At 39.1% G+C, this 12,582-nt stretch overlaps 1 long non-coding RNA gene across 1 annotated transcript in view; it reads right to left on the reverse strand.

The window, feature by feature from the left end:
• Positions 1–12,582, reverse strand: part of LOC115518347 — a 35,438-nt gene that overhangs the window by 4,407 nt on the left and 18,449 nt on the right. The gene's annotated exons all lie outside the window — the stretch shown is intronic.

A 12,582-nucleotide genomic window follows, 5' to 3' on the forward strand; every position in this document is an offset into this window, starting at 1 on the left:
AGATCCTATTTTAGCCTCGTTGCGTAAACTAGATGTGCCTCTCCTGGACACAGGAAATGGAGTGTACATTGTGCATATTAATTTTCCAGACAACTGTAGGCTGAGAAGGGAGTCCTGAGGGAGTGGTGTCAAAGGAAATTTGAATACTCTCTCTGTTGAGAAACTGTCTGCTGTTCATTGGCTTCTGTTAAATCATAAAAATTCAACTGAGTACATTTAAAGATCAAATTGGCTTTATTCAACAATTCATGAATCGAGCAACACCCCATCTAGCAAATAGAAAAGACCTCCACTGAGCTGTAGAAAAGGAAAGGTTTTTAAAGGCAGAAAGGGGGTGGAAAAAGGAAATCCTTCCTGCATAGAGTACAGTTTCAGGAAAGGTCCCCCTCCTAAGGGGAGCAGAAGTGGAGACTACCTCACTGGTATTGATCAGGTAATTCCAGGTTGACTGGTTAAAAATCACCATCTCTGGAGAGGTAGAAAGTGCTGTTATGTTAGACATTAAGTCATGGTTTACCCATGTGGGGCTTAGCACAAGTGACTCTAATTTGGGGCTGTTCTCTCTCTCTCTCTCTCTCTCTCTCTCTCTCACACTTCCTAATTGGTTTACATCTTCAGAATCCCCTTTTCCATGCTACCACCAATACCTAAACTCTGGGCACCCCTGCCCTGCCCTCTCTCGGCAGCCAGCAGATCCTTCCCTTAAAACTGATTCTCTCAAGCCTCAATCCATCAGCCTTACTGCCCTGGAGGCTAGAACACATTTCAGGCTCATCAAAGCTTTCTCTCAACAAAGGTGGTTCTCCCCTTAGGGGTAATTGCATACCACTTCTAAGAAAAGAGTAGGTTCTGAATTGGTCCCAAAGCAAAAACAAAACCAAACAAAACTGTGAACTTGCCAGTGGGGGGTTGTGTGTGGGAAATGTTACCTACAAAACATGAAACATCAGATTAACTTTGCCACAGGAGAATCATTCTACATACATACTTTTTGAGAGGAAAGGTTGTGGTCATGAAATTTTATACTGGGTTAATTTTAGTTCATGTATTAAGGTAACAGATATTAAAGGACTCAGAAAATAGAACTTCTCTGAATCATTTTTGAAAAAATTACTTTGATAGTCTTCGACTGATAGAGTTGACTATTTTCGACTCAGAAAATAAAACTTCTCTGAATCATTTTTGAAAAAATTACTTTGATAGTCTTCGACTGACTGACACGTCAAAATTCAGGCCAGAAGAATGGGGAAGACATAATGTAAAAATTGAGAGGGGGATCTTTCACTCAGTTTGGTAATTCAAGACCCCGAATTCAGGGATCAGGTTCGTGGTGTTCTCAGCTGGGCTCCACAAGCTAGGGGCAGGGTGGCCTCAGGGCTTCCTTCGCCAAGACTGTGTTTTCTTTCTGCTTCCTCTTCTTGTCCTGTGACACAAGGTGCATTTCTCAAGCTGCATACTTCATAGCACAGGGCAGATTACTTCTGGCTGTGGTTGATAACCATTTAAAGCACAAGTCGATGCTTTTCTGGTCAGCACTTGCTACCAAGCAACTTGGTTGGAACGCTAGGTCAACAAGAATTACCTAACAGAAGCAACGTTGCATAAAAACCATAATGGCCATTTTCATTGCCAAATAAATTGAGCAATGATTTTCTACATCCTTATAACTCCTCTTGAATAACGAGTCATGCTTTTAAAAATTGGCTCTGAAAAGCAAATGACTCAGGGGCAATCTATTAACAGTCCCAGAGCCCATCCTCTTACTGTTTATCTTCTAGGGAATGATGTTATTAACTAGGCTTTGGTAGTGTGGGATCTTTGGCTGAGCTAAACTAGAATTCATGTTTGAATGTGTCTGATGCATGCATGAGCCCATATGTAGTCACCTACCTGAGGTGGTTTGTACTGAAGAAGGATACTGGACAACTAGGTTTGTGTGTGGGCTCTTGGGGAAAAGCAGAACGGGTGGGGAAAAGGAAGAAGGGAGGGAGAGAAAAGGATGATTTCTTGCCATAACTTGCCTGCCTTGTTAACTTGATTTGAGCTCTCAAGAGAAAGGGGCTTTAGGCAGAGGCAGAAAAAGCAAATGTCAAGGAGTTTGTGAGACTTGGGGCCATTAGATCATTGTGCCAGATGACAGCAGGGGCTGTGCAGTGGGGAAGAGAATACTTTCCTTGTTCGCATGGCTTCCACTAAGTATAAACTGCAGGGAGGACCAAATTGCATTGACCTTGTTGAGATAAAATGCATCCTATGGTCAAGCCCCACCATGATACCATGAGCAGAGCCCCAAAACTAAATAGTTTAATATAAGGGACATGCTTGTGCAAGGTTAATGAAATGGGAATGTGGCTGGAAGAAGGATGGGACTTAATTGACAATTGTACCAAACCTGAATTTGTCTCACTGCATGCATAAGTTGTTACATATTCAAATGGATACAAATTTTAAATGGGGTGGAGAAGGGGAAGCCGGCTAAGCAAAGGAAAGAATTACAAGAGTGTGTTGTAATGCATGCTTCTGTGTTGCAGGATTTGAGGTGATTTTTCCCCATGTCCGTATTTCCCAAAATTTTTTATGACAAGAACATAGTAGTTTTGTCATCTAAAAATTTTATTTTTATTTTAAAATATCCACAGGAAATTTCATTTTATATAAAAAAGTGAAGATATTTGACGGTGTCCTGACTGAACAAATCTTCTAAATAGACTGTAAGTAGAATCAGGAGTTTTAAATTGGCTATTGTATACTTTGAAACATAAGCATGTTTGCTGGCTTTGTTGTTGTTGTTTTCAAGCCCACACCCAACGTGGGGCTTGAACTCACAACCCTGAGATTAAGAGATGCACGCTCTACCAACTGAGCCAGCCAAGCACCTGCCCTAAAGTATATATTCGATCAAGCTTTTTCACTTTGAATGAACATATTAACAGTTTAAGTCATGTTATTTTTGTAGTTGTTGTTACACTTTTTTTCAAAGCCTCTTCAATGCCAAAAGCAACAGTTGAAGGTATAAATCATCTAGGAAGCATTTTCAAAATGCTCATGGTTGCTTAATGCCCCTTATCAGTCTGATCTTCTCTGGGCTGGGATTTTAAAAACTTCCCAAAAGATTCAAATTCCCCCTAGCCTGTGCTGTTGAAAGCAAACAGCCTATATAAGAAAGTTCAAATCACGATATGACTCTATCTATGCCTTTCTATCTCATTTCGTTTCTCCTGGGTGAACCCTCTTCTGGTCTACAACAGGTCTGAAACATCTTGCCCTTTCTTTCCATTTTTGATGAGCTTGTTCTCCTAGCTTATTCCTTTCTACCCTTCCTTTCCAAACCAAGCTGTCATTTAAGGCTCAGCTCTAGGCCCAAATTGGCTCTGTTCAACAAGCACTTTGGAGGGCTTAGTAAAAAATGAGTCACTGTGCTAGATACTGCTCAATGAGAAGGTTTGTAGCTACTGCCCCGGAAGAAGAACTTACTACCTGGCAGTGGGATTTGGGTAAGTACACAGATTATTACAATGCCAGACAGAATAATACTAAGTGCCACACAGGTACGAGTTGTATGAGGTGCAAAGAGGGTAGAATGAGCTTTATCCCGAAGTTGCTTTGATCTGTGTTCACTTTTTCCTGCCTTAAATTATTGTTGTACTTATTTATAGCACTAATTTTGGCCCTTATTTTCTTTTTTATGCGTGTTTTATGTGGGTGTACTCTCCTTAAATAACTCGAAATCAAAGGCAACTCTTAAATGAATTTTGTTTTCCCCCAGGGTAGCCCAAAATAGTGGGATACCTGGGTTGCATGGAATTGAATCCCAACGTAGGTGGATTATCCAACAGCATGGATGATGGGAATGCAATGGCTCCACCAGGGGAATGAACTTGAAGTGCCCCACACTCTAAAAAAGAGACTTGGGGCGCCTGAGTGGCTCAGTCAGTTAACCGTCCCACTCTTGATTTCAGCTCAGGTCATGATCTTAGGGTCATGAGATGAAGCTCTGTGTCGGGCTCTGTGCTGAATGTGGAGTCTGCTTAAGACTCTCTCACTCCCGTTCTCTCTGCCCCTCCTCCCTCTTGAAAAATATAATAAAACTAAAAAAAAATAAAAAAATAAAAAAGAGACTCCACTAAGCCTTTCCAAATAAACAGTAAGCTAAGTAAAAGCAGAAAGATTGCTCTGTAATCTCCAAGACTGGTCTCCCGGTCTTCCTTTCATCCAAATTGCTTCACTAGCTTCAGATGGAGAAATTCTGATGCTCTTAAGAGAATGAGTTTGCCTTTCTATTTGTTAATGCTTTCCATGCAACACCGCCTTTTGACACAGGATTTGATGGCTTAGGACCTCACTTATTTTTACATCCCTCCTTGTCTCCCTTATTTTGGTCAGTGTGGCTTCAAGAACCAAATCATATGATTTCAAATCTTAACTTTGCCACTAACTTCAGTTTGCAGGTATATTTATCTCTTTGCCTTTGTTTTCTCCTCTATATAATGGGAATGATAATGCTAGTACCTACCTCATAGGCATTTTGTGAGTTCAGAGAACTAAAGTGATTTGACAATATCCACGTAACATAATATTTCACAAGTGCTCTCTTGATCCAGTTTTGGAGTCAGAGCTAGAAATTCTCCATTCCTCTTCCAGGTAGTTTGCTAAGCCCCTACCCCAGTTACTTCCCTTGTTAGGCTCTAACACCCCTGGGTTACAGTATCCAGTATCCAACTGCCAGAGGCTCCCGGATACTAACACCCAGGGATGGCCTGCTCTTTGGGCCCATGGAATTATTCAAAATACCCAGTCCCTAGAAAGACACAAAACCTAGCTGACATCACTCTGTTGGCCATAAGAACTGTCCTTTCGGCTCTGCTGGCTGGCTCAGTCCCAGGTACAAACTGCTGTGTGACTTGCATGGCAGCCTTCTCTAGTTTGAAGCTGTGACAAAGTTCTGCCTTTTGTCCGAGGGTCACTGTGCTAAGTCTGGCCATCCAAAGAACCTATAATCATACCTGATATCATATAATTATGAAATAAATGGATACATGTAAAGCACTCAATAAATATTACTTTTTTTTTTTTTTCAAGAAAAGGGCTTTCTATATTCCCAATTTCTGGAGATTCTGTGTACACAAATGATGCAAGACAATTCCTTTTAAGAATTCAAACTATTGAACCTTTAGATTGGAGCTAATCTCAGTAGAAAAGTACCTTTTTGCTTTAATTTAGTTTTGACTTTACTGTATTCCAATATATCACCCCAAAATAGGCCTCTTTGAAGTAAAAATTATTTTGATCTGAAGACAATTAAAAAGAAGTAAATGCAGAAAAAGGGCCTCCTTTTCTGCACGAAGGCAGGAAATAAATTCTCCTTTTACTGGAAACAGACTTTATTGGCACCAGAAGAGGTGACAGAGAGGGCACCGGAAGAATTTGCAAACAAAACTTGTTAAACGAATCCTTATTTAAGGAGGACAGGGACCACCTAGTTCTCGTTGGACTGTCCCCAGCCCAAACCCCTTTGTCTTATCAACTTTTCACCCATTTATTGTTTCTTTGTCCTAAAGATGTAAAAGCTTCCTACTCTGGTCACTTCTCCAGGTTTTATTCTCTTGTGAAGGCTTCCATGTACGTGGAGAAATTCAACAAAATTTGTGTGCTTTTCTCCTGTTAATCTGTCTTGGTCACTTTAATTTCCAGTCCCAGCCAGGGACCTTGAGAAAGTCAAGGAGAAGTTTTTCTTCCTCTACAATATCACCATGGAAAATACAATGTATGCATCCAAAATGCAGCTTAGATATAATTTTAAAAAGTATTATGGAAAATTTTACACTTAAACAAAATCGGAATAAAAACACAGGTACCGTCACCAACTTCAATAATTTGGCCAATATTCATCCAGACCTCATATCCTCATCCCACTTAAGCTACAGACCATTTTCTAAAAACATAATAATGCCATTATAATATATAAAAAAATTAACAGCAATTCCTTAATATCATCAACTACTCAGTTTCCGGATTTCCCCAATTACCTCCTAGGTTTCTTTCTTTCTTTCTTTCTTTCTTTCTTTCTTTTCTTTGGATTGGGATCCGGACAGAGTCTACTCGGCATAGACTACATTTCATTAATATGTGTCTTAAGTCACTTTTAATGTATCACTTCCCTTTCATATTTTTTTCCTTACAATTTATTTGTTAGAGATACCAGGCTGCTGTCCTGTAGAGTTTCCATATTCTCACTTTTGCTGAATGGATCTATGTTGTATCAGTTAAAAAAAAAAAAAAAAGCATTGTTGAGGTCTCATTGACATAAAATAACCACACATATTTAGAGCGTACAGTTTAAAGTGTACATACATTTTCACATAGTATACACATATGAAACCATCATCACTCTAAAGATAAAGAATCTATCACGTAGAAATTTCCCACCTTTCCTTAGTAATCCCTCCCTCCCACCCCTTCCAACTGTCCCATCTGGAACAACTAATCAGTTTTATGCCACTGTGATGTTCATTTTCTAGAATTCTATGTAAATGGAATCATGCAGGATGTATTCTTTTTATATGACTACTATCACTTAGCGTTCTTTGAGATCTATCCCATGTTCTTTTTTATATTGCCAAGTAATATTCCAATGTATGGATAGACCATGATTTGCTTACTCATTTACTATTTGTGGACACTTGTGTTATTTCCAGTTTGGGGCTATTCTAAATAAAAATTCTGTGAACATATGCATACAAGTCTTTATGTAGACATCGGCTTCCATTTTTATCTTGGGAAAATAATTAGGGGTAGAATAGACAAGTTATGTGATAGGTATACGTTTAACTTTTTAGGAATTTGCAAACTGATTTTCAAAGTGGTTGTACCATTTTACATTTCCACCAGCAGGATATGAGTATTCTAGTTCCTTCATATACTAGTCAACACTTGTATGGTCAGTCTTTAATTTTAGCCTTTCTAATAGATGCATAGTAGTATCTCACTGTGGTTTCAATTTACATTTTCCTAATGAAGAAAGATATTGAGCATCTTTTTTTTCTATTTATTTTGATTTTCTAATATTTTATAATAATATATATAATATAATATAATAATACAATAAATAATATAATATAATAATATAAATACTATTTCTAATATTTTCTATATTATTTTCTATTTATTATTCTATTTATTTCTATTTATTTATAGAAATAAGTTTATTTCTATTTATTCAATTTATTTATTTATTTTAAGAGAGCACGAGCAGGGGAGGGAAAGAGAGAGTGGGGGAGATAATCCCAAGCAGGCTCTACACTGTCAGCATGGAGCTGGATGTGGAACTTGAACCCACAAACTGTGAGATCATGACCTGAACTGAAATCAAGAGTCGGACACTTAACCTACTGAGTCACCCAAGCGCCCTGATGTTGAGCATCTTTTAATCTTTGGTGAAATATCAAATCTTTTGTTCATTTTTAAATTATTTTTGTTTCCTTGTTACTAAGTTGTTTTTTAATTGTGATAAGATCGCATAACATAAGATCATCGTTAGCCTGAACTCACTGAGCATTTTTATGATAGTTATTTTGAATTCTTTGTGACATAATTCATATAGCTCCATTTTATCAGGGTCAGTTTCTGGAGATTTAGCTTGTTCCTTTTGGCGGGGGGGGGCCACATTTCCCTGTTTTTCTTTGTTTTCCTTGACTCTGTTTTGGTATCATCCACCTCTCCCGATCTTCCTGGACTGGCTTCATACAGGAGGAGACTGTCACTGTCAGCCCTGCCAGAGAAATATGGGGGGTGGCGCTCTCAAATCTTCTTTGTTTATATGCCTTCCCTTCCCTTGTATGTTTAAATTCCCAGAGGGACTGGCTGGTTTCTTATTGCAGGATTTTATAATCCCTTCCTCCCGCTGATATCTGTCTGCTATACCATAGATCTTCTGGAGCAGCACACCCATGACCTTGTCCTCAGTGATCCCCAGATGTCTAGAGTATGCCAGGTCCCATCCGTGCTCAGAGATAGGTAAGACTAGAACCAGCTCTCAGGCAGTCACCTAAAAAGTCTGAATGTTGTGTATACATTTCTGTCTTCTCTTTTCCTCATCAGGGATAATCTTGGAGCTGGGGATCTTCCTGATTGGGCTGTGCTGAGTCATGGTAGGAGCTCTCGTGAGTAGTAAATGCCATTCCAAACCTTTGCCTTTATCCTCAGCAGCCACCAGTCATCTAGAGTATGCTTGGTCTCATCAACATTCTTTTTTTTTTAATGTTTATTTATTTATTTTGAGAGAGAGAGTCCGCACCCACATGTGTGCATGAACAGGGGAGGGGAAGAGAGAGGAAGAGAGAGAATCCAAAGCAGGCTCCATGCTGTCAGTGCAGAACCTGACCCGGGGCTCGATCTCACGAATTGTGAGATCATGACCTGAGCCGAAATCAACAGTCTGGCACTTAACTGAGTGAACCAGGTGCCCCTCATCAACATTCTCAGAAGCAATCAGGTAAGACAGAAGCCAGTCCCTTGGACACTCCTGCAAAAGTTAGAATGTTGGGTGCAAGGTCCACCTCTTTCCCTCCTCAGGGAGCAAAGCTAGGATATGAGGATTTCTACTCGCTCACAGTACACTGAGCCAGGAGGATGGTCTATGGCAAATGTGTACATGCTAGTCCAAACTGCTGCCTGCATGCCAGTCCCAATAAGGGGCTGCCTCTTTTCTCAGTGGCTCCCAGTCTGGGGCCCTCACCTGTTAGTGCTCAAGTTCAGGTAAGACAGAGACCAGTCTCTTGGGCAGTCTTCAGAAAAGTGAGAATGTTGGATGTATCATCCAGTCCTTTTCTTCCCTCCCCAGGAACAAGTTGGGATGAGGGTTTCCTCCCAGCTGGGCAGTGCTGTGCCAGAGGGGAAGGATGATGGTGCCTTGAGTTTTCCCACTGGCTTTGATGTGGATGGTTTTGCACTTGCTCATGGTGCAGGAGCCTCTCATCTGGTTCCTGGATTTCTCACAAAGGGAATTGGTCTGTGTATTATTGTTGAATTGATGAGTCTGTGGGAGGAAGGAAGGTCCAGAGCTTTCTGCCATCTTGCTGATGTCACTCAGTATTAATTCTTCTTATTGAGTTTTGAGAGTTCTTTATATATTACAGATATAAGACTTTTTACTAGATATCTGATTTGCAAATATTATCTTGAAGTCTATGGTTTACCTTTTCATTTTTGTTAACAGTGTCTTGAAAGAGCAGAAGGTCTTAATTTGTATGAAGTCCAATGTTTTCATCTATAAATTTTCTACATTTAGGTCTACAATCCTTTTTGAATTATTTTTTGTTACACGATGCAAGATACTGATGAATATTTTTCCTTCCTCCTTCTTCTTCTACTTCCCCTACCCTTTACCCCTCCCTCATTTGTTCATTTCTTTTTTGTCCAACCCCTTCAGTGTAGTTATGCATTCACCCGTGATACATTTAAATAGTTTTATTGTTGTTGTTATCCTGGTTTTAATATGGTCTCCCTCCTCAATCCTGGTTGATTTAAATTATATGTATTCTCTGAGTAGATGAAACACTAACATGGTTCTCAAATTCAGAAAACAAAGTTACACCCACAGAAGTGTCACATCTCCCCTCCCCTCTCTTCTACCTGCTCCAATTCCCACATTTTTTATAGCCCATTCCCATACACTCCCTATAGAGAACCAATCTTCGAAGGTTTGGTTTATGCTTCCTGTTTCTTTTTCACAAATAAGCTGATATATGTATATTTTATTTTTCTTTCTTTTAACGGAAAGCTATCATACTAAATACTCTTTTACACGTTGCTATTTTCACTTAAAAATGCATCCACAACTGTTCATAGAGACCATCATTTCTTACAGCATTTTCTGGATGACCACAATTTATTCCACAGTTTCCAGCATGTGGGCATTTAGGTTGTTTCCAGTGTTTTTGCAATTACAAACAACACTGCAGTGTGCATATGTATTGGAGGTGTATCTTCAATGGAAAATTGTTGGAGGTGTATCTTCAATGTAAATTCCTAGCGGTGGGATTGCTGGGTCAAAAAGTAAGTTCACATGTAGTTTTGTTATCCTAACTTGTGTGCCAGGGCCTCCTCTAAGAGGGTGTACCAGTTTGTATTTCCACCGCCCAATAAGAGAATGCCTCCTTCCACAAAGTCTTGTCAACAGAATAGGTGACAATCTGATAGTATTTTTTTTTTGCCCTACAAAATTTTGTATCTTTGCATAGTCACATTTATAAATATTTAATTTATTGCCTCTGGATTTTGATCATTTAATAATTTTTATAACTTCAAAGCTTTCCCTACAGTAATGTTATTTCTTTCTTGCTCTTTTTTCTTTTAGAGAGAGAGGGAGAAAGGGAGTGCATGAGTGGGGGGATGGGGGCAGAGGGAGAGGGAAAGGGAGAGAGAAAATCCCAAGCAGGCTCCATGCTCAGTGTGGAGCCCTCCCTTATACTAATGTTAAAAAAATCATTTGTGTTTTATTCTAATACTTGTATGGCTTCCTTTTTTACTTTTATTTTCCTATTACATTTGAAGCTTATTCTTGTGTACCTCATTAGGCAGGGATATAATTTTATTTTTTTCCCAAATGGTCAAACAGTTGTCCCAGCATCATTTATTACCCAGTGGTAATAAATGGTCCATCTTTATCATACACTAATTTCTATGTGTACTTGAGTTTATTCTATTCCATTGGTCCATCTATCTATTTATGTTCCAATCCCCACACTTGAAATTATAGAGCCTTTACACTGTATTTTAATATTTGGTTGAGCTAGCCCCCTTCGTTTTTGTTCCTTTTTATGTTTCCCTATCTATTCTTGCATGTTTATTTTTTTCATATGAACTTTAGTAAAAACTTATCTAACTCCATAAAACTTTTGTTGATATTTTATTGAAATTGTGTTCATTTTATGTTAGTTTAGGAAGGACTAATTTCCTTATGATGTTGAGTCATCTTATCCAAGATCATTGTTTCCAATACTTTTTACCATCTCAGTAGCAAGTCGTATTGACACTCTCATTCACTAAACACTTACTGTACATTTAACATGCGTCAGGTACTGTGCTAGGCATTGGAGATGTGGTGAGTAAAATAGTTTTAGATTTTACATAAATAGATGAATGAAAGCACATGGGTCTCCATTAGAATTAAACTATACATGTCAGAATAACTAAGTCTTTAGTTCTGTGCTGTTTAATCTGGTGAAGGTTTGCTATGGTTCTATTTTATTTCACACTTTTCTAAACTAACCTCTTTGCATTATAATGGTTTGCTTTGAAAAGGACTGAACTGGCATCACTGGGTTACAGAAGCTTTAAGAGGACAACCTTGCATCACAGTGGACCTACTTAGGCATTCTTAATGGCATCACAATTACCAGTTTAACCCAGCTGACTACCTGCATGAATCCAGCTATCTGTCTGTCTGTGCTTCCGTTCCACCATCTGAGCCTCTAATGGAGGAAACCAATCAGGCGAAAAGCTTGGTGACATTAGGCGTTCATAAATCTCAACCCAGAATGAACCCTCATCTCTGCCTAGCCATGCTATTGTTTCTTTGGTCAGTTTGCTTTCTCCCTTCCACAAAGATTACTTCAAACTCCCTTTACTCTCTTCCCTCTAACAACTTTACATAAGCATCTGGATTTCCACCCATCTCTGTTCTAGCCTGTTACAGTAAAGGAGTGTTTCCTCCCATTTAGCTAAGATCAATCTCTCCAACAGTGTCTGATCCTCCCGTCTTCTTTCCCTTTCACTCCTAACTCAGCCTCATGCTGTCACCTATTTATTCCCTCTTCCCTGTCTGTGGCCTCTCGATTCTTTTGCAAAACAAACAAACCTCCTGAAACCCGTCATTAAAAACAAAGCCAACAAAATCCTTCATCTTATTTCCCTTCTAACAATGGCCATATGTCTCTCCTCCTCTTCACAGCCTAATTTCTTAAGTCAGATGATTTTGTAAGAGTAAATAGAGACAATCCTCATGGATGCAGAAGGGTACAGTTATTGAGAAGTGAAAGAGCTTGAAGAAAACATGGAGATAGCTGTAGACTTCCACAGGGTACCTGGGCTGTGTGGCTAGATTTAATCTGAGGGGCCGTAGGTATGCTTGCCTGTGGTGAACTAGGCAATATGAACAATATGGCATAAGTGTGGGTCTGGAATCAGTTTCTTTGCTTGAACATTTTAAATGACAACATCTACTTTGCAGCATTGTTGTGGGGATTAAATGAGCTAATGGGTATAAAGCTACTTACCATGGTACATGCCCAGTAAATTTTACCTATCATTATATTTGTAATTGTAATTATGTTGCCAGATGGGCAGATGTGTGCAACCAAATTTGAAAGCCTACATATTCAATACAGAAATAAATATCAAGTCACACAGCTGTCTTTGAACTACATGTGGGCTAGTGTTTTAGACATTCATTCCTTTATTCACAAAGGAACATGCATCAGAAACTTTGCTAGGTGTTAGGGATTACAAAGAAGAATAAGACAAAATCTGCTTTCAATGATCTCTCAGGGCAGTCAAGGCATAAGCATGTAACTATAGTGTGGT

This window comes from Lynx canadensis, chromosome B4, assembly GCF_007474595.2.
Source record: "Lynx canadensis isolate LIC74 chromosome B4, mLynCan4.pri.v2, whole genome shotgun sequence".
NCBI lineage: Eukaryota > Metazoa > Chordata > Mammalia > Carnivora > Felidae > Lynx > Lynx canadensis.